This window comes from Silene latifolia, chromosome 10, assembly GCF_048544455.1.
Source record: "Silene latifolia isolate original U9 population chromosome 10, ASM4854445v1, whole genome shotgun sequence".
NCBI lineage: Eukaryota > Viridiplantae > Streptophyta > Magnoliopsida > Caryophyllales > Caryophyllaceae > Silene > Silene latifolia.
Window position 1 is genome coordinate 113,282,610 of NC_133535.1, and position 26,897 is coordinate 113,309,506.

Sequence of the window (26,897 nt, forward strand, 5' to 3'; positions counted from 1 at the left end):
TTTGGTACACGAAACGATTTATAACAATTCGTAAGTTTATCGTCAAGTAATAGCTCAAATAATTGTGTCTACCCCTTGGTTGTCGTCTAGGTGTCATTACGCTCATTTTGGCAGTAATTAGAGTACATTTGGAGTCCGGGTAAAAAACCGTCTTCATTTCCTAAAACCGTCAAATCCCGAGTCAAAGCAATGTGCTTGTCTACCTAAGGTTAGGATGTCATAAAATGTTATGAGTATATCTCATTTTTAGTCCCATATAATTTCTTTGGGCTAAACTTAAAGTTTACATTACAAAATGTGCATTTCATTTAGTTAAATTGATAACCCGAGTTTTAAGCCCATTTTACGTGGTGATAACGACTTTTTTGGGTCAGGCCTATTTCACAGAAAGTTATGGAGCTCTTTCTTAGCTTTCCAACTCCACCAAAATCACCTTAATCCGAGTTTTGTAGAGAAAGTTATGCTTAAAATACGACAGGCTGTCAAACGCGCTTTCTTATGCAGAAGGAACCGCTGCGGATAGGACGCAGCAAGTGCTGCGCCTCTTCCAAGGGACGCAACACCTGCTGCACCTTTTCCCCAGGCTTTCTTTTTGTCCAAGTTTCCGTGTTTAACCTAAGTCGGTTATTTCCGGATCTTTCTCTCCTTTCCTAAACCCTAATTCCGTGATTAATATAAATAGGGACCTTCATTCCTCATATTTCTCACGCGAGTGTCCGCCCTTCTCTTCTACCTTTGTATTCTGACCACGTTCTTACTTTTTGGCGTCTACGTGCTTGAACATTCGACCACGTAAGCTCGGATCTTTCTGAGTACCAGCCTCGTTTTGCATGACCGACCAATTTGACCAACTCCACAATCAATCAACTTAATCAATCTGTTTAATTCCTCCCAGAGGGCACTTTCGTCGTACATTCGTGTAGAGCATCACTAAACGTTAACTTAGTTCATCTCGTTTCGTCAAACATGTAAGTCTGAGGGTGTAAATCCTTCTTTTAATTATTGTTCTTTATTTTTGTAATCACAATTGTAAGATTTACGTCGAAAATACACTTAAAACAGATTTGTAAAACCTTGTTTTAAACCCTTTTTTACGGATTTACATGAGACAACCGTCGAGAAAGGACGCAGCAACTGCTGCACCTCTTCGAAAGGACGCAGCACCTGCTGCGCCTCTTCGTGAGGCTGCTGCGGTTCCTGCTTCCTTTCTTCTTCCATCGTCTTTTGTTTGTCCTTTTGTTTTCGCTTTGTTATCAATTGTTCATTGTTTCATCGACATAATAATTTCTAGTATGATAATTTTAACCTGTAATTTATTAATAATTCTTAATAATTAATTCATCTTTTAATTCCCGACTTAAATCCCTTATGATTCATATTTGCGGGTTTTCATCATTAAAATCAATTCGGTTTTTAGAGGTTCGATTCATCCATATTGAATCCCTGGAATTCATCATTGACATATTTTCATCTGTTTGATATCGTCACCATCATTAGTTCGTCATTAATAACCTGTTTAGTCTAATTAATTCGATTAGTTTGTTTAATTTGTATTTATAATTAATCTTATTAATCTTGTAATTAATTAGTTCTAACTAGTTTTTATCCGTGTTTTATCGTTTTTATGACTTTAATTACATGTAATTAATCTGTTAATCACTTCCATCCGAGTCAAATAATATAATCAAGCATTAAAATCACCAACGAACATTAACGAATTGCAATTCCGGCTTCACAGCCAGAACTGAGCTAAGGAACAGACGCAGCGACTGCTGCGCCTCTTCCAAAGGACGCAGCTCTGCTGCGCCTGTTCCTGGTTGAGTTCTGTCTCTGAACTTCCGTTTTGTCTTGACCTAGTTTATTAATTACGTATTAATTAACTATTACTCGTTTTATCGCCCATAATCTGTTCGTTTATTTATTTATTCTTTTCTAAAATCATCCGTTTTAAATGTATTTTCGACATAAATCTATAAATCCAATGTAATTATTGTAATTTTCATTCATTGTATTTTTATTATATTTCTTTATTGTTGCTTGTATGCTCTCACATGTAATCAACATTAAATTTCTACTTTGACTCAATTGTGTGCTAAATTACGTGCTTACCAACTTAGTCTAATTCTCACATGCTAAGATTTAAATAATGGATGTTGCATTGCATGCATATAAATCGACAACATATCGAGTATAGACAATGTTTCCTAATCATTAGTAGAGGTCGCTATCGAGGCGGGCGGGATTAGGTGTTCGATCAAAAGAGTTTCCTAATACGTACCCTCACCCCTTACTCCAGATCTCTGTGAACATCCGTGTTCATTGGCATCCACGAGAGTCATTCTAGACATAGAATGCTAAGGGTAACGAGTTCTTAGTGTTCATGTCATTACTTTGTGTCTTGACATGGCACGAGGTATTCGAACGGTTTCCAATTTTCCACAATAAATTGGTGGCGACTCCACAAATGCACAGAAAAGCTTGCTCGCTTTTCGCCCCCGTGGGCCCGCGTCCACAGTTTGGTGACTCCGCTGGGGAAATACACTTACGTGTAGCCAAGGGTGAAACTTGAACAAGGTTAGGGAATAGTTTGTACAAGACAGTTGTTGGTTTTCATAACTCGATCTTCCTAGATCATTTATTCGGCCTTCCTAGGCCTAACCCAACCCATTCGACCAATCGTCCCGTCTAAACGGTCCAAATTCTTATTTGGGCCTAAGGATGGATAGCGATTGACGTCATCCATACCATGGTACTTACTCTTGTTTGTATCAAGGACTTTCACTACTCGAGGAAATGGACTAGGAATCGGCCTTACTCTTGTTCGGTACGAGCCTCTCCACAGACCCCGGGTTTGATTGTTCGGTATGGCAACCCACCCTTTAAACCAAAACCCTTTTAAATGCACCCAGCATCCCGTTATAATGTCTGTATAAATGCTTGTATTATATGTGATCGCCATTTCTAAATAAAACCATGACGATTTTTGTAAAAATCCAAAATTTCTTTCAAAATGTAAAATTTCGAAAATGGGCCTAATATTAGCGCAAAGCCAGTCAAAACTTTGTCCAAATGTCGAGTCAAACGTCGGGCCTAAAACCCATTTCATAAAAAGAAAAAAAAAACAAAAACAAAAAAAAGGTCCGAAAAGAAAAAAAAAAGGAAAAAAAAACCAAAATATTTTTCAAACCGTGTAAATGTAAATATGTAAATTCAATTGGGCTAAGTTAGAGTCAAAATTCAAACCGACTATGTCCTAGTCGGAACTCTGTCGAGTCATAAACTCGTCTTCCTTTACATTTTGGGTCTTTTCAAAATTCAAGTCAAGTCCTAAGGCGTCACGCCGTCATTTTGGACCCCCTACCCCAATTCAATTAGGAGCTGAACATTTTCACACCTCGACTCACACACTTGAGGCTAACACATCGAGTCATTCCCATATCCGTTTCTTGAATTCTCCTAGTACACGTTTGGGACACACATACCCGAACCTCGAGTCAAGTCTGTCTTAAACACACGAATTAGAATTAACACGTGTCGCCAATCCCGTCAATCAAGTCAACCACATAAATGTCACTATGTCAAAGTCAACACTCGAGTCTAAAGGTCAAGGTCAAACACCGTGAATCCAAACACGAGAAGTCACTCACGACATTTCCTGGATTCACAAGTCAAGAGTCTAGTCATCTCGTCTCGTCATGTATCCTTTGTTTGTTGCCTTAGTATGCATGATCCCATGTCAAATCAAGTTGTAATGCGCATCATTTTCTTCTCGGTAGGAATTCTGCAATTTCCATTGAAAGTGTTCAAGAACGTTTATCTGTCGAAGTCGAAGAACTAAGTGTTGCAGTCAATAAGCTTCAGGCCACCGTCGAAGACTTGAGAACTCGTGTCACCAATATGGAAGACAAGATAGACATGATGAAACCTTTACCATCCTCTCATACCCCAAGGCCAAGTTATAACTTCAACACGACTCACCCATCTAAGAAGGCCAATAAAGACAAGGGAGTCAGCCTCTTGGAAACTCCACTCAGAAGGCCGGGACGAGCTCATAGGGAATTCGTTGACCTCGGAACCACATATAAAAAGACTAGTTTCCCAAGGAAAACTTCATCCAATTGGCCCAACCCCGGATCCCGAAAAGATACTGCCTAGGTGGAAGGAGAATTCATATTGTCAGTACCATCGAGGTATGGGACACGATACGGAGGAATGCTTTTGTCTAAAGCATATTATTCAGGATATGATCGAGGATGGCAAGCTTCCAATGCCACCATTTGTGGAAAAATTTGATGGGACCGACCCTCTTAGGTCTAACAGCACTAAACACGATGAAGAATCATTCCTAGACTTTTCTCATCTCCTCGATCCTCGTCATAACAAAGAAATCAAAGCGCCGAAGGAGGACGATGTCCAAAGTGGAATGCTCATGCTTTCCAAGATAGAGGGAGCCATTGATACTCTAAACTCTCGGCTTTCCAACATGGGGAATCAATTTGCTGAAATGGATAAGAAGCTTGAGACCCAATCTTTCAAGATGAAGAGTGTCCAGACAAACCCTCAACCTCATGGTCTCGAGGAGAATGCAAAAAGTGAGCGATCTATTCCTAGTTCTTCTCATCCAGGAGTCAAAATTAAAGGCAACCTCAAGGAGCCTTCGTCAAAGAAATTAAAAAACTCTCCCATACCATTCACAAATAAAGGAATACCTTATGCCCTAGCCTTGAACAAATTATCCTCTCTAGGTCTTCTTCAACCAATAGGACCTACACAAGATCCAGAAAAGAAATCTAAATCGTGGGATAGCAATTCATATTGTCAATACCATAGGGGCAGGGGGCATGGTACCGAAGATTGTTATAAGCTCAAGCATGTCATACAAGATAGGATTGAGGATGGTAGGATTTCTGTCTCACTCCTAAAATATTTGGGTACATAAGATAAGCGATCTTATAGGGAGTTCAATCTCACAGATGATAAAAAAGATGAACGACCCACCAATCATTTGGTGAAAAGAATAAAAATAGATTCACAAATACCCGACCAGTCGAAGGAGGCGACATTGGTTGAGGACGTTATTGACGGTCTACACCCAGTTTAAACCTCTCATTTGAAAGGTGGCATCAAAACCGTCGAAAACTTATCGGCAGAGATTGTTCGTATCAATGAAGTCATCCAAGGAGGTTCACCATCCACATCTACACCCAACAATCAAACAATCTACATTACCGATGTAAAGGTTATAGAACCTTCACCAGAAAGAGGAACTCGGCATTCAAAGTCATACTCCAACTTAGGCATGCCTTATACGGTAGCCTTTAAAAGACTCTTTGCCAAAGGACTGATCCAACCAATCGGTCCAACCCTAGACCCTAAGTACGAGAAGACAGGTCACTTCTAGGACGGTTCTCAATATTGCTTATTCCATAGGGGTAATGGACACGACACTGAAGAATGCTCCAAACTCAAATATACCATCCCCTATATGCTCGATCACGGCAAGATATCTTTATCGACCCTCGATCCGTTAAGAGAAAACAATGACCCTCATGGGTGTCTTACTCTTCAAAGACAGGAAGGTCTCTTGGGCCTTTACCCTTCTAGTATTCCTAATGATGAGGACGAGGTGTTCAAATGGATGAATTCTCAAAGTCAGATGAAAAACCCAGTTGCTGGAAGAGAAAATGTTCAAGCATAGGCCGATGATTACAAGTCTGGATCTAAGATCGCGTCAAAGTCCGAGTCCGAGTCCGAGTCTTAGGCTTTCTATCTCATACTTGTTCTAGTGTCTTTCTTCATTTCCATTTCTAGTGGCAATCTGGGGGCTATCCCACGAGTCACGTGTCTTATCATGTCTATGTTAAATACATTTCAATAAAAGCACACTTTTCAATCCATGTATTCTATAATATTCTCTCCTTTACCATTTCCTGTGACAACAAGAATCGATTTGGGACATTTTAAAAACAAACAACAACAACACATGACAGTCGATGTGAGTGCACTTATATGTTGTAGAGGACCTGAAACTCCGTGTTCATTTTTCTTTACCTATTCCATGTCTAGCAATAGAAACCCTCACTATACCCTAGTTTAGCACGAGCCTATCTCAAGAGATTCTAGGACGAATCCAGACCATCACCCTTGTTAACGATCCATGACGGAAGGCAAGCCCATTCCCCACAATAAACAACCCGTGTTACTAAAAAAGACCAACCCGTTTCACACCAAAAGTGCTAGTCTGACCCAAGTCCATCCAAGACGATATGAGCCATGATCAAAGACAAAGGCTCAATCAAGATAAATGAACCAAGATCAATATCCGAGACAATAGAGTCAAAAGAAGAAGGCTCAATCAAGCAAGTCAATGTCGATATCCAAAATCAAAGTTATCTTCAAAAACCCGAATCAAGAATCTGAGCAAGAAGCCGAGATATATTCTAGACCAAGCATCCAAATCTGAATCAAGAATGAGTATGAAATCAAATATAGAATACTGCTGAAGTCTATAGACTCAAGACACCAATCAAGATGGTCATCTAGCACCCTCACTAAGCCTTTCACACATCACACACCCTAAGTCCTTCTTGAGACCGTTACAGGGAGATAGTTAGGAATTTTGAGAACCCTCTCAAGCTTGTCAAGTATACCCATCCTTTAGGGCCAAGACATGGAAATTTGAACCCACGTCATTTTAACCCAACTTTATGTGCTCAGGCTACAACAAGCCAGGAGACCCTATTTCCAAGCCACATTACAAGCCATAATACCATCGAGCCTTAACTCCACAAAATCAAGCTCCAGAGATTTGTTTCATCAAAGCCTCTTATGTCCAAGCTCCACATTACAAATATCCAATCCAGTTTCACCTTGACCCAGACACGGAGTCTTCAAATACTTTGCTACCCAGAATGGGACATACCCAATTCATCCTTAGGGTCCACTTTTAGGTGTGCTCACACGACAAGGAAATTTTTACAAAATTAATTATACCTCTTTGGTCTATGATCAGAGGGAGTTATCTCAAATCGATTATTTGAGTCACCAAAGGAATATACCCTTGTGACCCCTGCACTTTAAGGCCCAAACAACATAGCTAGGCACACACCTGAACTACGAGCATGGTTTGATTTCACCTCTTCAGGTGGATACGTAGGTAGTCCTTTCTTACACAAGAAGGATACAACCACAACACCCAAATAAGATTAACCAAACCTCAGAAATACGATCTAGTTTGATTTCACTTCGCGTGAATACGTAGGCAGTCCTCAAGGACACAACCATCCCAATTTTCAACCTTTCAACCTCAATTAACATCCCTTCCACAACCAACACCTCTTTACTGGGGACTCCTTCTTGTCGCCCAATCTCTTTTTTTACCAAATTCAAGAGCCATCTTCTCATCCTGGGGGCTTCTCTTCCGAGATGCCACCCTTCCTTTATTCCTATCTTATTTTAAGCCAAGCTAGTACTCGGTCCGGACAATGACAAAGTTCTTAGATCGATTCTCGAAGTTATCATGCCTCGGATAGGGGTCTCTCTTGCATCAAGTGGCAGTAAAAGATGTCCAAGTAGACAGATGGTCTATGCCTCATGCCTTGCCTTTATATGCCTTCATCATTTTTTGCAATTCTTCTCCCTTTGGAACTGATACGCATTGTCACCCACATTTGGCTAGGGGTTGTGCATACTTAAACAAAGTCTGTCAAAGTCATCCCTGTGTCGCGTCAAATTTAAGTTAGTGTCGCGTCAGTCAAACCTAAGTCTACATTTCGCGTCACGTCCATATAAGGCCTGTGTCATGACAAGCCCTATGTCTAAAGCCTATTTGAATATGCATAACGCATTACAAACGACAAACTTCTTTGAACAAGTTTTAAACGACTTTTAAAAAGAAACAACTTTTGAAAAACCTATGTGTTTCCTCATTCGAGGTCCATGTGATAATTGCTTACGTGCATATATTAGACTGCATTCTTGTGTGGCTACTAACCATGCAGGTAAGTATCAGAAGCAGTACTTTATCAAGACTTCGCTTGCAACAACGAGCGGATTTTATTTGATGGTGTTTCGACACACCACAATAATCCCCAGCGAGAGTTCATGAGAGCCGATTATTCTTCTCGAGACATGGAGATTCAACCACAATAATCCCCCAGCGAGAGCTGATTGTTCTTCTCGAGACATGGAGATCCAACCACAATAATCCCCCAGCGAGAGTTCAATGTTCTTCTCGAGACATGGAGATTCAACCTCAGTTATCCCCCAGCGAGAGTTCATGACAGCCGATTGTTCTTCTCGAGATATGGTGATTCAACCTCAAGTTTTTTGCCAGAGTTCGCTTGAAACCGACGCAAGCAGATTCCCCAGCAGTTTCTACCGACGTCCTGCTACCCTCAACATTTTTGTTTCCTCACAGAGTTCGGCAAAGGTGTCGTTCTCTAGAAGTTCCCAAGCCAAAGCCTCCTTCCTTAGGTTCGTAAACCCAAAGTTAGGATTCATACCCCTAGATTCTTAGATCCCAAAATGGCTTCCTTTAGGTTCATAAACCTTTAAGCTCCCACACCAACGACCTTAGGTTCATAAACCCATAAATCCTTTTGGAATTCTCATACCTCAAAAAGCTTAAACGCACGCGTTTAAAACAAGAATTAGTAACCCAGTAAGTTCCTAAACTTAACCCTAGGATCCCAAATCTTCTTAGGTTCACAAGCCTTTAAGTTCTCATACCAGCCTGTCCTTTCCTTTTAGGTTCATATACCCAGGTTCATACACCTAGCTCTTTAGGTTCCCAAACTCCCTAAAGTTCATATACTTATACCCTTTAGGATCATATTCCTTTAGGATCACCTTTTCCTTTAAGGATCATATTCCTTTAGGATCACCTTTTCTCTTTAAAGTCACACTTCCTTAGAGTTCCTACACTCAAACCTTGGTTACCCCTTAGGTTGAACTTATATTTGACCTCCTTCCCGTAGATGCTTTACTTTAGGGTCCCACACCCTAGCACAATCCTTATATATCTTTTAGGTCTTAACCTTAGCTCCTACGCTTAACCATAGCTCCTATGCACCTCCGGAAGCATCTCGAGAAAGAAGTCTCAGGTATGGTCTCTTCTTATGGCTGGCGAGCCTCCTTAAGTAGTCTAATGGACTTTAAACGACCCTCCCCGGAAGTCGACAGACTCTAAAATGTTCCCGATGACAGGTCCTTGGCTCAGACCCCTTGAGCCGCCTTGCGTCGCCATAGTCGTCAGGTTGTAATCTTCGATTGACCTGATGGCTATACTTTGACTTTCGCCTTGTCTAAGCCTCAGTCAAAGTGGGGGCTCTGTAGATACCTCATTTCTGCACCTCCCGCAAGCCACCCGGTGATGATTGGGCCGCATGTTTGGTACACGAAATGATTTATGACAATTCGTAAGTTTATCGTCAAGTGATAGCTCAAATACTTGTGTCTACCCCTTGGTTGTCGTCTAGGTGTCATTACGGTCGCTTTGGCAGTAATTAGAGTACATTTGGAGTCCGGGTCAAATACCGTCTTCATTTCCTAAAACCGTCAAATCCCGAGTCAAAGCAATGTGCTTGTCTACCTACGGTTAGGATGTTATAAAATGTTATGAGTATATCTCATTTTTAGTCCTATGTCATTTCTTTGGGCTAAACTTAAAGTTTACATTACAAAATGTGCATTTCATTTAGTTAAAATGATAACCCGAGCTTTAGGCCCGTTTTACGTGGTGATAACGACTTTTTTGGGTCATGCCTATTTCACAGAAAGTTCTAGATCTCTTTTTTAGCTTTCAAACGCCACCGAAATCACCTTAATCCGAGTCTTGTAGAGAAAGTTATGCCTAAAATACGACAGGCTGTCAAACGCGCTTTCTTACGCAAGAGGAAACTGCTGGGGAAAGGACGCAGCAAGTCCTGCGCCTCTTCCAAGGGACGCAGCACCTGCTGCGCCTTTTCCCCAGGCTTTCTTTTTGTCCAAGTTTCCGTGTTTAACCTAAGTCGGTTATTTCCGGATCTTTCTCTCCTTTCCTAAACCCTGATTCCGTGATTAGTATAAATAGGGACCTTCGTTCCTCATATTTCTCACGCGAGTATCCGCCATTCTCTTCTCCCTTTGCATTCTAGACCACGTTCTTACTTTTTGGCGTCTACGTGCTTGAACATTCGACCACGTAAGCTCGGATCTTTCTGAGTACCAGCCTCGTTTTGCATGACCGACCAATTTGACTAACTCCACAATCAATCAACTTAATCAATCTGTTTAATTCCTCCTAGAGGGCACTTTCGTCGTACATTCGAGTAGAGCATCACTAAACGTTAACTTAGTTCATCTCGTTTCGTCAAACATGTAAGTCTGAGGGTGTAAATCCTTCTTTTAATTATTGTTCTTTATTTTTGTAATCACAATTGTAAGATTTACGTCGAAAATACACTTAAAAACTGAGTTATAAAACCTTGTGTTAAACCCTTTTTACGGATTTACATGAGACAACTGTCGAGAAAGGACGCAGCAACTGCTGCGCCTCTTCGAAGGGACGCAGCACATGATGCGCCTCTTCGTGAGGCTGCCGCAGTTCCTGCTTCCTTTCTTCTTTCTTCGTCTTTTTTTCGTCCTTTTGTTTTCGCTTTGTTATCAATTGTTCATTGTTTCATCGACATAATAATTTCTAGTATGATAATTTTAACCTGTAATTTATTAATAATTCTTAATAATTATCTCATCTTTTAATTCCCGACTTAAATTCCTTATAATTCATATTTGCGGGGTTTCATCATTAAAATCAATTCGGTTTTTAGAGGTTCGATTCATCCATATTGAATCTCTGGAATTCATCATTAACATATTTTCATCTGTTTGATATCGTCACCATCATTAGTTCGTCATTAATAACCTGTTTAGTCTAATTAATTCGATTAGTTTGTTTAATTTGTATTTATAATTAATCTTATTAATCTTGTAATTAATTAGTTCTAACTAGTTTTTATCCGTGTTTTATCGTTTTTATGACTTTATCACATGTAATTAATCTGTTAATCAGTTCCATCCGAGTCAAATAATATAATCAAGCATTAAAATCACCAACGAACATTAACGAATTGCAATTCCGGCTTCACAGCCAGAACTGAGCTAAGGAACAGACGCAGCGACTGCTGCGCCTCTTCCAAAGGACGCAGCTGTGCTGCGCCTGTTCCTGGTTTAGTTCTGTCTCTGAACTTCCGTTTTGCCTTGACCTAGTTTATTAATTACGTATTAATTAACTATTACTCGTTTTATCGCCCATAATCTGTTCATTTATTTATTTATTTATTCTTTTCTAAAATCATCCATTTTAAATGTATTTTCGACATAAATCAATAAATCTAATGTAATTATTGTAATTTTCATTCATTGTATTTTTATTATATTTCTTTATTGTTGCTTGTATGCTGTCACATGTAATCAACATTAAATTTCTACTTTGACTCAATTGTGTGCTAAATTACGTGCTTACCAACTTAGTCTAATTCTCACATGCTAAGATTTAAATAATGGATGTTGCATTGCATGCATATAAATCGACAACATATCGAGTATAGACAATTTTTCATAATCATTAGTAGAGGCCGCTATCGAGGCGGGCGGGATTAGGTGTTCGATCAAAAGAGTTTCCTAATACGTACCCTCACCCCTTACTCCAAATCTCTGTGAACATCCGTGTTCATTGGCATCCACGAGAGTCATTCTAGACATAGAATGCTAAGGGTAACGAGTTCTTAGTGTTCATGTCATTACTTTGTGTCTTGACATGGCACGAGGTATTCGAACGGTTTCCAATTTTCCACAATAAATTGGTGGCGACTCCACAAATGCACAGAAAAGCTTGCTCGCTTTTCGCCCCCGTGGGCCCGCGTCCACAGTGACACGAAGATTTTCAGTCCTCTCCTCTACCAGCTGAGCTATCGCGACCATTCCCTTTTCTGATGCATCATCTCCCCATTTTACGAGATAACTTGGGTTTGTGCCAAGTAGTCAAACAATTAAAAGGATGAAAAGTATTACAATTATATAGGTACCATAATTTTTGAGCTCTGTATATAATTTTACATAAGTTTTAGATTAATATATATACTAATAATAATATATAAAAATGTAAAAATATGGATTATGAATTACTCAACGGAGTATTGCTTGCTCAAATAAAAGATATTCTTTTATCCTCCTATCATATATATTATAAGACTTGTGATAAGATCAAATATATATATATATATATATATATATATATATAGAGAGAGAGAGAGAGAGAGAGAGGAGTTCTAATGAGTCATCCTTCCCAATTGAGTCCATAAGTCCTTCTAAGGGCCATTGGATGGACTCATTGGATGGTTGAGATGAATTTGATTAAGGGCTATTAAAAAGAAAAGGAGAAAAAATGTGGATGGGTGGATTGAGATGGGTGGTTGAGATTGAAAATTACCAAAAAAAATTACCACTAATCAAATTTCTATACACTAATTAATTTTTCTTTCTCTCTCTAACCCCCAATTAATCAGTTTTGAGTTTCAGATTTCAGAAGTGTAATGTAATGTTGTATGAGTTTTACAAGTGTAAATGTGATGTTTTACGAGTGTAAATGTAACATTTTAAAAGTATAAATTTGATTTTTTGTGACGGAAATTTTGAATTTATATAATTTTAACATTTTACAAGTGTAAATGTGATGTTTTACGAGTGTAAATGTAACATTTTAAGAGTGTAAATTTGATTTTTTGTGACGGAAATTTTGAATTTACATAATTTTAAGATTTTACAAGTGTAAATGTGATGTTTTACGAGTGTAAATGTAACATTTTAAGAGTATAAATTTGATTTTTTGTGACGTAAATTTTGATTTTACATAATTTTAATATTTTACAAGTGTAAATTTGATGTTTTACGAGTGTAAATGGAACATTTTAAGAGTGTAAATTTGTTTTTTTGTGACGGAAATTTTGAATTTATATAATTTTAACATTTTACAAGTGTAAATGTGATGTTTTACGAGTGTAAATGTAACATTTTAAGAGTGTAAATTTGATTTTTTGTGACGGAAATTTTGAATTTATATAATTTTAACATATTACAAGTGTAAATTTGATGTTTTACGAGTATAAATGTAACATTTTAAGAGTGTAAATTTGATTTTTTGTGACGGAAATTTTGAATTTATATAATTTTAACATTTTACAAGTGTAAATGTGACGTTTTCCGAGTGTAAATGTAACATTTTAAGAGTGTAAATTTGATTTTTTATGACGGCAATTTTGAATTTATATAATTTTAACATTTTACAAGTGTAAATGTGATGTTTTCCGAGTGTAAATGTAGTATTTTAAGTGTAAATTTGAAGGTTTAAGAGTGTAAATTTGGTCCTTTGAGTGTGACTTTGGTCCTTTATAAGTGTAACTTTGGTCCTTTACGAGTAAAACTTTAGTCCGACTACCAACAAACACCACCACCGTCGTCCTCCACCACCAACTCATATCCACAAAAATATATTAGTGCAAATCTATATAAATTTAACAAGTGTAAATGTACAAATATATGAGTGTAAATGTAAAGAAATATGAGTGTAAATGTAAAAATTATGAGTGTAAATGTAAAGAAGTACGAGTGTAATTGTAAAGAAATACGAGTGTAAATGTAAAGAAATATGAATATAAATGTAAAGAAATACGAGTGTAAATGTAAAGAAAAACGAGTGTAAATCTGAAAAATGCGTGTAAATATAAAGAAATATGAGTGTAAATGTAAAAAAATACGAGTGCAAATGTAAAGAAATACGAGTGTAAATATGAAAAATGCGTGTAAATGTAAAGAAATGTTAGTGTAAATGTAAAGAAATACGAGTGTTAATATAAAGAAATATGAGTATAATAAATATATTTATTAGATCTAAGAATAAAAATCATGATAATACGATTTTTTTTCAAAAAACTACTATATATTTATTAGATCTACGAATGTAAATTTGAAAAATGAATATAACTTTAATTAAATACAAGTCTTTTTTTTTTTTTTTACACTTGTAAATCTGAGAAATGACACCAACGCCACCACAGTCCTCTTTCACCAACCCACACAAAATGATATTTGTGAGATCTCAAAAAAAACAAAAAAAAAATGAAAAAAGAAGCCAACAAAACCAGATCTGAACCCATAAATCTAAAAAAAATATATAGCAAAACGATTTTTTATAAGACGATATTTGAAAAAATATAAAACAAGACGATATTTGAAAAAAAGACGGGATTTGTGAAAAAATAAAAACAACAAACTCCAATATGAATAAAAAAAAAGCAAAATATAAATATAAAAAATTCGCCCAACACCAACGATAACTTACTCGTATTAATTAAGAAAAAAAAATTGAAACACAAACACATCAAACAAACACAGACGACACAGCACACAAACAAAGCACAAAAACCCGACGTGGGTCATAGGAGAGAGAGGCGGCGGCAAGGAGAAAGAGGCGGCAGTGGAGAGACGTGGGTCGGGTTGTTGTTGCAGATCTGAAAAAGGAGGAAGAAGGAAGGTGACGGAAAAAGGAGGAAGAAGGAAGGTGGTGGTGCGTGGTGACGTGCGGCGGAGAATGGTGGTTGTGTAGGGGTGGTTGTGGTTGTGTAGGGGTGGTTGTGGTAGGCAGGTTGTGAGTGGAGGAAGGTGGTGAATGAGGTGGTGGTGGTGGGCGGTGGTTATTGGTGGACTGACCTTCCACTCGTTTTGTGAAAAAAAATCAGATTTAAAAAGTGGTGGTTATATGGTGTTCGGTAGTGGAGGGCGGCAGAGGTGGGGGTTGTTGTCGAGAAGAAGAGGAAAGGGTGGCGGGGGAGGTTGCGGTTGTTGTCGAGGGGAAGAGAAGAGGAGATGGTTGTTATGAGAGTGGCGCTTGGTGGGTCATGGCTGCGGTGGTGGGGGAGGTTGGGGGTGGGGTGGTGGCGGCGGACAGGAGGGAGGATGGAAGTCCGGGTAGGTGGGGTGAGGATGAAAGGAGTGTTATTTTTTTGGTTTTTTGATTTTTTGATTTTTTTGGTTTTTAGAGATTTGGAGGATTGATATTTGTGTGATAGGAGAGAGAAGTGAGTGGAAAAAGAAAGGTTATATAGTGAAATTAGGGGTTTGATTAGTGATGGTAGAGAGGGAAAATGTGTAATTAATAATGATCCCCTAATTTTAGCCTTAATCCTCCCCTTTTTCCCTTCAATCTCAGCCTCTCATCTCATCTTTTCAATGGCCCTAGAGAGGACTTATGGACTCAATGAAATTGGGTGGACTCATTTGATCTCTTTTCTCTCTCTCTCTCTCTCTCTCTCTCTCTCTCTCTCTCTCTCTCTCTCTCTCTCTCTCTCTCTCTCTCTCTCTCTCTCTCTCTCTCTCTCTCTCTCTATATATATATATATATATATATATATATATATATATATATATATATATATATATATATATATATATATATATATATATATATATATATATATTGGATTTGGTGATTTTGGTTCTTATGGTGAGTTGTGAGTTGGGGGAATCTCAGCCACTAGATTATATTAGAGATGAGTGGCCAAGATCAAATCTTACATGTCATATAAAACCATTGTCATTTACTTATTTTCTCTTTTTTCTAATGTTACTTTTTTTTTTACTTTAATTTTTTTTTCCTCTTTTTTTTTTACCTCGTGTTATTATGCTTTTTTTTACCACTTTGATTTTTGTTTTCTCTTATGTTTTTCTTTAATTTACTCATTATGTTACCTTTTTTTCTTTTTCTTTTTGTACCGGATTTTTTTTTACTTGAAATTTTTTTTACTCTTATTTTTTTTTACCCCGTGTTATTATGCTATTATTGTGCTTTTTTTACCTGGAATTTTTTTACGACTTTGATTTTTTTTTGTCTTTTTTTTTACCACATGTTATTGTGATGTTATTGTTATTCCGCTGTTATTGTGATGTTATTCTGCTGTTACTTTGATTTTTTTCCCTTTTTTTACCACGTGTTATTGTGCTGTTATTCTACTGTTATTCTGCTGTTATTGTGATGTTATTTCGGTGTCACTTTGATTTTTTTACTACTATGATTTTTTTATTAGTTTGATTTTTTTACTCTTTTTTTTACCGCGTGTTATTGTGCTGTTATTCTGGTGTTATTGTGATGTTATTCTGGTGCCACTTTAAAAAATTTTACGACTTTGATTTTTTTTCCTTTTTTTTACCATGTGTTATTGTGTTGTTATTCTCTTTGTTATTCGTGTTATTGTGATGTTATTAAATCCTGTCACTTTAATTTTTTGACTACTTTGATTTTTTACCTTTTTTTTTTTTGTTATTATCTTTATTCTTGTAGTGTTATTGTGGGATTATTATAGTGTTATTCGTGTGTTATTGGAGTATTATTCTGATATTATTGTTGTGTTGTAAGTTTAAAAAGAGTAAAAATTACACAACTACTTTGTGTTGAAATCTATATCTCAATAAATAGTGTCACTATCACTATGACTTTTCCTCCCAAACTTCCACCATATCCGCATCACCTAGTCACCATAGCACAACAATAGCAGACGCCTCCGACGAGCTCAGGTTGCCATAACAAATGAGTAACAGCGAATATGATATCCGCGAGAAGTGTAGCTTTCTTCCGTCCAAAGGAATCATTAATCCATCCGCCTGTAGCAGCTCCTATTATGGCACCTACTTGGGCCATGCTCACAATTGTTTCCTGCCAGTGAGAGAATTTACAGCTTTCAGCAGAATGGCTTCAAAACAATAAGTTGAAAATTTGATGGATAATATTACGTCTCATTGGTAAGACTAGCTCATTTACAATACGCCCAACTATAAAACTCGCGATTCTCCGACTTAAATATGTCTGCTGTCATATTAAAACATCATGTTAAAACAGTATTAGAAGTTACACAAATATCAGTATTTCTTCTTTTGGATTATGCTCAATCATCTCATACTATAGGGCTGTCTCATAGGATAGAAGCTCAAAAAAAGTACACTTTGCTAGTGAATTACCCAACTAGGTACTGATAGATAACATGTTCCAACGAGCGGAACAACTCCAAATGAAGTCAGTATAATTATATTACTAAACATACCTGCAAGAAGTTGCTGTTTTTGACTTCTTCAAAGTCATCCTTGATGTATAGGAGTGCTCCTGATATTACATCTGCAATTCAAGCTCTTCTTAAAACCAAGCAACTTAAGAATACTACATAAAAGGCAGTACATACGTTTTGATTCAAAGACGGTATAGCAATATGCAATTGATAAGCTTAGGAAATGTGAGTCAACGACCTTTTGGTTACATATACTAGTGACAAACTCAAGCCCCATCACCCGTGCATTCACTAACCGCCGTCAACTTCTAGATCGATTAACGAGGCGAAGTATTGAGCAACCGCTTGATCCAATTTGCTTCGACAACACCAACTACTTAACCATTACAAATCAAATCCCAATTTTACTCAGCCTTTCGCACCACCAGCAGTTTTACCTCAATTCGACATCGACACCAGTGGAAGCCACCATCACGACAAACACCAATCAAGCTAGCCGCTGCTTCGAACCCGACGTTGGAGCTTTCCATTGCATGCTTCACGCACCTACACTCCACCACAAGCTCCCATTCTCGCCATCAACCTCGCACCACGATCCTATTCACCGAGAAGCCACCATCATGGCTGTCACACCTTGACATCGTCGCATCTCTTTCATCAACCCACACCTATTCGTGCACATCACCATGGCTGCAACCGAGAGTCCACCACCGCATCAACCTATACGCGATTTAAGAGACCGAATTCGATGATGATAATAATTACGATGATTAATCTGATGATGATGACGAATTCGATTGAAGATCGCAGCTTGAGTAGTTTCAAGTATTAATCAAGAAACAATTCAATCAAATATTTAGTAATTAATTGGCTTAAATCAAAATATAGAAACAATCAGAAGAATAAGAATTAATTAGTGATTGAGAAGATTGAGAAGAAGAAGAAGAAGAAGAAAGTTATTCCTGTGATTTTGGGTTTTTGAGTTTAGTGAGGTTAGACGGAGGACTATAATTGATCCTGTAGTTCTCTTGGTTTTAGTTAGTATTCTTACGATCTTAACGGTCTATTTATTCCAATTTAATGGTCTAGATTTTCCAAACTCACAACTCACCATAAGAACCAAACTCACGAGATCCCGCCTCTATATATATATATATATATATATATATATATATATATATATATATATATATATATATATATATATATATATATATATATAGGATCACATGAGTCCACCCTATCTTTTTGAGTCCGTGAGTCCATGATGCAATATCACACGTTAAATTAACAATATCATCGCTTGTACTCCACACAAAAAAAACCGTGATATTATTTTGTAATATAATATCACACGTTATGCTACACAATATCACAGCTTACAGGATCACACGTTATATTAAACAGTATCATAGCTGAAAAAAAAAAAGTTTTAAAAAAAAAATCAAAAAAAAATCGTGATATTGTTTTGTAATACAATATCAAACGTTATGCTAAACAATATCACAGCTTACAATATCATAACTTACACCAAAAAAATATCGAAAAAAAAAATTTGAAAAAAAAAATTTTTCGAAAAAAAAAAAAATTGAAAAAAATTAGAAAAAAAAATTAGAAAAAAAATAAAATTTCGTGATATTATTGTGTATAGTGCGTGATATTGTTTTATGGACTCATGGACTCAAATATTTAGGTGGACTCACCGGATCCCACCTATATATATATATATATATATATAGAGGCCGGATCCGGTGAGGCACCTCATTATGGCGAGGCGGCCGGTCTCACCAAAATGATACATGTTGAGTGGACTGTGATATATTGCGTTCTATTGGGCTTAGATCAAAATTGACCCAATTACATTATTACAAACAACGTTCTTTCTTCATCATCAAAACTCCTCTCAGCCATCTTTCCCAAATCAATCTCCATAACCTAATCAATTGAAGCAATTGTTCGTAGATTGCAGCGATTTTCCGATCAATTGTAGCGATTTCCCAATCAGTTTGACTCCATCCTAATTTAAACTTCATTCTTCGTATCAATCATTCTTTAGGTTTCTTATTTTTCTTTTTTTCGCCGCTTTTATTCGATTATATCGTTTAGTTTTACTGTAATTTCAATTTCATTTCCGTTAATCTTGTCGTAATTGGAGTCATCATTGATATATAATTTCTCATTGATTTCGATTAGTTACTTTTTTTTTTTTTTTTTTTAATTAGGGATTAGAAATGTCAACACTAAAGATTAAGAAATTAAAATGACAATTATTTTCATATTGTTTCTAATTAGAGGTGTGTGACGTAGTATTGCGAAGTTTTGTATGAGTCGGTCTCACAGTTAACACGGAAATCAGTTGTTGTTACTTTTGATAGTGGCATTACAAAGTGTCACAATGCGGGCTTGTTTCATGTCACTATATACTGATACGAAGTATAATTTGGAATATTTGGTATGCAACAAAAGAAAAGAATTTTCATGGACGGAAAGTATAACAAAAGCAATAACATTCAACTTAATAATGAGACAACGACGGATAAACCTGGCGAAAAATTAGGGTTTCGGTAAAGAGGAGATTGAAATTGGGGGATTTTGGAGAAGATGAAGGGTTCTAGAGAGCCAAATTTTGGGAGTTCGAGTCTATTTATTTCCAGATGAGATTTTCTTAGGGTGAGGCGGCTGGACACACCCTATTTTGTTCTTTGCCTTATTTTGTGAATCTCAGTCCTTATTTTGTGAATCTCATACCTTATTCAGTGAATCTTAAGGCTTGTTTTGTGAAACTTGATCATCATAAGTGGTTAAAATCACCTATTTTGCTCTTTTCTTTATTAGGTGAATCTCAGACTTTGTTTTGTGAATCTCAGACCTTGTTTAGTGAATCTTAGAGGTTGTTTTGTGAAACTTGGTCATCATAAGTGGTTAAAATCACGTTTTTTGCTCTTTTCCTTGTTTGGTGAATCTCATACCTTATTTTGTGAATCTCATACCTTATTCAGTGAATTTTAAGACTTGTTTTGTGAAACTTGATCATCATAAGTGGTTAAAATAACCTATTTTGCTCTTTTCTTTATTAGGTGAATCTCAGACTTTGTTTTGTGAATCTCAGACCTTGATCAGTGAATCTTAGAACTTGTTTTGTGAAACTTGGTCATCATAAGTGGTTAAAATCACGTTTTTGCTCTTTTCCTTATTTGGTGAATCTCAAACCTTATTTTGTGAATCTCATACCTTATTCAGTGAATCTTAAGGCTTGTTTTGTGAAACTTGATCATCATAAGTGGTTTAAATAACCTATTTTGCTCTTTTCTTTATTAGGTGAATCTCAGACTTTGTTTTGTGAATCTCAGACCTTGTTTAGTGAATCTTAGAGCTTGTTTTGTGAAACTTGGTCATCATAAGTGGTTAAAATCACGTTTCTTGCTCTTTTCCTTATTTAGTGAATCTCAAACCTTATTTTGTGAATCTCATACCTTATTCAGTGAATCTTAAGGCTTGTTTTGTGAAACTTGATCATCATAAGTGGTTAAAATCACCTATTTTGCTCTTTTCTTTATTAGGTGAATCTCAAACTTTGTTTTGTGAATCTCGAGACCTTGTTCGATGAATCTTAGAGCTTGTTTTGTGAAACTTGGTCATAAAATCACCTTTTTTGCTCTTTTCCTTATTTGGTGAATCTCGGACCTTATTTTGTGAATCTCGTACCTTATTCAGTGAATCTTAGGACTTGTTTTGTGAAACTTGATCATCATAAGTGGTTAAAATCACCTTTTTTGCTCTTTTCCTTATTTGGTGAATCTCAGACCTTATTTTGTGAATCTCCTACCTTATTCAGTGAATCTTAGGGCTTGTTTTGTGAAACTTGATCATTATAAGTGGTTATAATCACCTATTTTGCTCTTTTCTTTATTCGGTGAATCTTAGACTTTGTTTTGTTCCTCAACATGAAGGTGGGAAAAGATCAGAAGCTATATACACAACTATACTAGTAGAAAGCAAAATAACAAAGCGACAACTATTTCTTTTCAGCGTAGCAGTTAACCAAAAAATGGAAAGTTCCAAGGTAAGGACTAGAGCACACCTCGAGAATCAATTTCTTGATCGTTCCTCTAATGGCGGGGAGCAGAGATAAGGGAACAACTCACATGATAAAAACTAGTTGAATGATTTAATTATTTTAAAACCAATTAGCTCAAATGGCGGCGCGTTTGTGCAATGCACAAGGTGTGGGTTCGACTCCCATGTTGGTTATTGACTCTCTTTGTTACTTCAAAGCCTAATTGGTATTTCTCTAGTGGACTTTTGGGTTTTGGCCTTTTCTGTCATGTCCAATTGCACCCAATTTAGATAATTTCTAACATTGACTTTACAAAGGACTCAAAATTGTAATCCTTTGCTCCTTTAGTGGCTCTGCACGACGTTTTGGCTTATGCACGCCGTTTGTGGACATCTAAGTTTGAGCTTCTTCTACTCATCCTCAATTTTGCACATCTGAGTACGGATTTGGCTAACTCATCCTCAATATTATTGTATTTAAGTTTAATACACTAAATTCTTAAATTAACTAGGCTATATGAGATTCGAACTCATACCTTTGTGCAAGATTTGCACATTGCTCTCCCATTTGAGCTAATAGCCGTTAAGATATACGAGTACATAACAAAGATTAAATAAGGGGAACCTTAAGCTAATAGCTAACAAAGATATACGAGTACATATAGTATGTTCATTAGATGGCTGGAATTAGTGAGCTAGTACCAAATTGGTAGCCAACATGCCTTAATAGTTGGAAAACAAATATTAGGTGGTTGTTTGAAAAAGCGAGTTATAAGGTAATAATTTCAGGATTGATGAATGACATGTACTTCTCGACCAATTTCTGTTCCTCCACTGAGCTTGTTGAACTACCTTTCATGTGTTTCTTTAATATTTCCACCGTGTCAGTTTGACCTTCACGCAGCGCCCAATTTAAAGCATTGCTTCCATCACGAGCTTGTAAATGACACCAGTGACAATTAATTGCATTACTGGAGGTGATAATACGGGCTGTTTCGAGTCTAAAAATCTGAGTGTAAAATATCTAACAAACTGTGCACATAATTTACGCCATATGAATTAAACCTGTGAAAACTCCGGAGTGAACTTACCAGTAAATAGAAGGCGTTAAATGTAAATCCTGCACAAGCTGTAGTAACAAGTGTATAGCTGACTGTGTACAGCGATTTATTCAAAGGGACACCTGAAAAACCAAAAAAATATCACAAGCTTAGCGACATGAGAGCTATGTTTTAGATCCCATTCAGTAACTCTACTGTGGGAGGTGGATAAAGAGTTGAATCCCTAACTTTTCCTAACCCAATGTGAACATATGCTAAGGTGGTTATATAAGCTGAAAACCAATGTCCAATTAAGTCTTATTAAGAAAAGAGAATTCACCGAGTTTAAACTAAAACAGTTGCTTGATAATTGAGAGCAACAAGTAAATTTCGGTTAACTAAGATAGCTAGCAACACACCAGGCATAGAGCAGTCGATATCAAGCATAATTAAGAGATAAAGAGAGTGGCATACCTATAGTAGCAAGGAGGAGTCCAAGCATAGAACAAGATACAATCGAAAGCACGGACCACCAAAGGTCGACCTCTCATTGTGATCCTGAAGATCTTCAGGGTAAGTATATGCAATATGCAATTCATAAGCTAATTGACACTCTATATCAACAATCCACAACAAGGAAAATGTTTGGGTCGACAAACATAAACTAAAAGATTGAACATAAAGGATTGTGAACTCAGGACTCTCCAAAAGCACAAATGAAAACGGCTAGAGGGTAAACCATGGATACCAAGGTATACCACAAAATCAAACATAGCGAAGAAGGTGACTACTGCTTAGTAAAGAGTCCTGACCTGCATTTGTACAAGAATATGACCAAATTGAAGTCCAATAATGCAAGTCACAAAATGTCGAGAGAGTCAGTCAAAGATGTATCAATGTCGAACTCAGAGCACATTCGCAACAAAAAAAAAAATTAACCTAAAAGCAATTGCCAGAGAGCACTCAGCAGTATTTCTACAAATTTAATTAATCGTAGTAGAGAATTTATACCATAAATACAGTATATTGAATCCAAAATATTAATCAAAAAAAAAAAGGAAACTCAGATTACCCCAAAATTCCTTCCGGATCAAATGGAGCATGACACCATGAAGGTGAACTCTCAGGGATTCCAAATCTGGTCTTGTTACACTCCTATAAGGTAGACAATTGTTAAATATATCCAACATCATCAAAGACTCGTACAAATGTTACAAAAGATATACCTTCAAATTTCCATAAGAAGGCTTGGCATAGAGATGACTAGTACCAAGCACAAAGCGATCAATCATTGCTTTGCGACTGCGAGCGGGACTCAGTCACCTCTCAGTCCACATTTAATCTACAAAAATGAATAAGACAGGCCATAAACAATTAAACCTCCATAAAAACAAAATAATAAGGAATGTAAGCACAGTGATAGTGGTGAAGACGAGATTAATCGGAGAAGACGGAAGGAAAAGTACGGATAAATTGAAACCACAAACTATTCAATTGAAAGTACCTGAGTTAATGGCGGGCAGCGATTGACGAATTGAAACTCATTATTAATGGCAATCGAAAGCTCAATAAACAATTAAACCTGCGTAAAAACAAAATAATAAGGAATGTAAGCACAATGATAGTGGTGAAGACGAGATTAATCGGAGAAGACAGAAGGAAAAGTACGGATAAATTGAAACCACAACTATTGAATCGAAAGTACCCGAGTTAATGGCGGATGGCGATTGACGAAGTGAAGCTCACTATTAATGGCGATCGAAAGCTCACCTTTAATGGCGATTAATCAAAGTGAAGATGAGTTAATTAAGGATGAGTTGAAGAGACAGGATGAGGAAGAAATAATTGGCGGATGGGAAGCTCACTAGTAATGGCGATCGATCGAAAGCTCACCTTTAATGGCGAAATTCGAGCTTAAGCAAGATGAATATGGTTTGAAGAGAGAGAAAACGAAAAAGACTAAATGAAGGTGATGTATAGAATGTGTCGTTAGTTAGGAATAATAAAGGGGACAGGTGTCATAATCTGATGAATCGATAATAGTTAGATCCAATGGTTTAGAAGGTGTCCAGCCGCCTCACCCTAAGAAGGGTACCTCACATGATTCAATCTCTCTCTCTCTCTCTCTATATATATATAATTGAATCATGTGAGGCACCCTTCTTAGGGTGAGGCTGCCGGACCCATCTCCACCATCCAATAAAAATAAATGAATGCACCAGATTGTGCCACATCACGCTAATTAAAACCTCATGTTGCTCATTCCCCTAATTCTACAGTCATTTACTCAACTCTTTTTTCACTTTCTTCTTTCTCTCTCTTTGTCAACTTCATCTTCAACCTCCAGTTTCTTCATTTTTTTGCTTCTCATCACCATTTTCGTCGCATTTCGGTCATCTTCAAAGCCTACAACGCATTTCCGATCTATTATTTTCCGATGATGCTGCCGAAAACTACCGTAATTCCTCTTATTTAATTTCGATTCTATTATTTCAGTTTTCTGTATTGTTATTCGGTCGATTTCTGTTGTGTTTTTCGAAATGGTTGATTATTCGCTTATATAATCAGTCTGATTTAGCTATTAAAGGTATGAATATTATCATAATTCTCTTAATTAATGTTCGATTATTTGATTTCAGTATTGTTTGCGTTGAGTTTTAATTTGTGTATTAGATTGTTAGTTTCTGAGATTCATCGACGCGCGACGGTCCAACAGCGGCGGCGGCGGTGACTATGAACTCGACGAAGTACACTGTGACGCGCCGCTATACTTTTGTTAACTTCACCATTGATGATCTACTTTTGTTAGTGATACTAATTTCTGTATTCTAGGGTTTATTTATATAATTTGTAACTGTTGAGATTATTCGAGATATTTTGGAAGTAGCTAGGTTGGTTAATTGATTGATGCTTGAGAGTTGTGATAGTTCCTGGAATCATATTTTTTTTGCTTGGTAAAGCCAATCAAATTGATTATGTTGAACACCTTGAACATGTGTTGAACATGATTAATAGATTTTACTTCCTTTCATCCTTTGTTTTTGAAAATTCATTTTTATCTATTTCAGCATTTAGTTTTTACGTGTTTACTTTCGTTTGTTGAGTGAATTTTTGTTATTGACTGATCTCTTGCTTTGGGTTTTGATATTAGTCGACACAACTTTGTGATTCACAAAATCATGTCCTAAATACACAAAATAAAGACCCGGTTTCACAAAATTGGGTCCTAGATTCACAAAATTAAGTCCAACATTCACAAGATAATCCCCAAGTCACAAAATCAAGTCCAAGATTCACAAGATTAGGTCCAGGGTTCACAAAATTAGGTTCAGGATTCACAAGATTAGCTCCAAGATTCACAAGATTATGTCCAAGATTCACTTTATCTGGTTCCGAGTTCACAAGATCAGGCCCGAGATTCATAAGATTAGGTCCAAGGTTCACAAAATAAGGTTCAAACATAGACCTGATTTTGTGAAACCTGAACTTGATTTCGTGAAACTTGGAGTATATTATGTGAACCCTAGGCCTGATTCTGTGAAACCTGATTTTGGCAAACATAGACCTGATTTTGTGAAACCTAAACTTGATTTTGTGAAGCTTGGACTAGATTATGTGAACCCTAAACCTGATTTTTTAAAACTTGATTTTTCAAACTTAGGCTTGATTTTGTGAAATCTAGACTTGATTTTACTCGTATTAGACATGTTGATTTTAACAGGGAAAGAAGCAAATGTGTTTATGGTTAGTCTTACTCGTATTAGACATGTTGCCTAATTGATGAAGTTGTGGAGCTAATAAGTTGACAACCGTCTCTGTGTTAAGAAAATGATGCGGAAAAGGAGTATTAACTATACAACAGCTATCCTCCGAAGAAACCAGATAGTCTATTGCTACAAGACTTAAACAGCTCCTGTGTTACTAGTTATTTTCTGGTTGCTTAATGTTACTTGGTAGTCTATTGTTTTGTAGGAAAGTTTAGATTAAATGTTATCGAGTTGGCAATTGATGCTCCGTAATGGAAACAACAAATGTACTTATTGTACTTTGTTATTGTTTCAAATTCTAAAATTTGGATGGTTCATCTGTGTTACATCTTCAGGTAAGTTCCCTACTCTCGTCACCCATCAAGAACCTCTTGAGAACAAGGTGAATGAGACCAAAGCCACCATCAAGTTCCAACTGAAGAAGGTGCTTTGCATGGGTGTTGCTGTCGGTAAATGCAGCATGGATGAGAAGCAGATCTTCCAGAACGTGCAAATGAGTGTCAACTTCCTTGTCTCCCTCTTGAAGAAGAATTGGCAAAATGTAAGTTGCTTTACTCTTACTCTGTCACACATCCCCAGTTTAAATTGTTTCACTCATTTCTCTAGTCGACGATGATATGATTGTAGTAGTGTGTTCATCAAGGCTCTGATCACGGATTATCGGTTTGTATTTGATAGGTTAGATGCTTGTATCTGAAGAGTACCATGGGAAGACCCTACCGTATCTTCTAAGAATCTTGCTTCCATCTGTTTTTGGTTCAGGTTCTTGGTATTTTGAGTGGTCGTTTTTCTCGTCACCTGGAAGTAGTTCATGTTTCATGTGTGTGTTATTTGTTGATGCACAATTTACTATTTGTACTTATCATCTATTAGCTCAAAAGGTAGAGCATTGTGCTATTGCACAAGGTGTGGGTTCGAGTCCCACATAGATGAACAAATATAAA

General features: G+C 36.9%; 1 long non-coding RNA gene across 1 annotated transcript; it reads right to left on the reverse strand.

Annotated features, from left to right (window-relative positions):
* Nucleotides 1-16,533: 16,533 nt before the first annotated feature.
* LOC141609133 (uncharacterized) lies at nt 16,534-17,401 on the reverse strand. The gene is made up of 3 exons (XR_012527237.1): nt 17,329-17,401; nt 17,130-17,200; nt 16,534-16,744 (listed from the first exon to the last, which is right to left on the reverse strand). It is a non-coding gene; the product is annotated as an uncharacterized LOC141609133 (long non-coding RNA).
* Between the last annotated feature and the right edge of the window lie 9,496 nt (nt 17,402-26,897).